The sequence below is a fragment of the Saccostrea cucullata genome, unplaced genomic scaffold, assembly GCF_032062105.1.
Source record: "Saccostrea cucullata isolate Sc308-1 unplaced genomic scaffold, CSIRO_AGI_Scuc_v1 ctg10304, whole genome shotgun sequence".
In the NCBI taxonomy this organism is placed as follows: domain Eukaryota; kingdom Metazoa; phylum Mollusca; class Bivalvia; order Ostreida; family Ostreidae; genus Saccostrea; species Saccostrea cuccullata.
Window position 1 is genome coordinate 9,751 of NW_026930721.1, and position 250 is coordinate 10,000.

The window sequence follows — 250 nt, forward strand, 5'->3', positions numbered from 1 at the left end:
CATGTATAGTTTTTGTCATGTCCGTCCTCCACCCTTCCATCTGTCTTTCCATCGGGCTCAAAGAAACTTTCTAGATATTTTTATCAAAGTTCATATGTTGATGCATACTGATGTAAATATCCAACTGCAGCAATATTTTTTGACTTTGACTTTTCCTTTGACCTTCACTTAACTTTTCTTTAAATTACTGTTTAGCTTTATTTTAAAGAAACCGTTCAAGTTGTGTAATGAAACTTCACATGATGATACA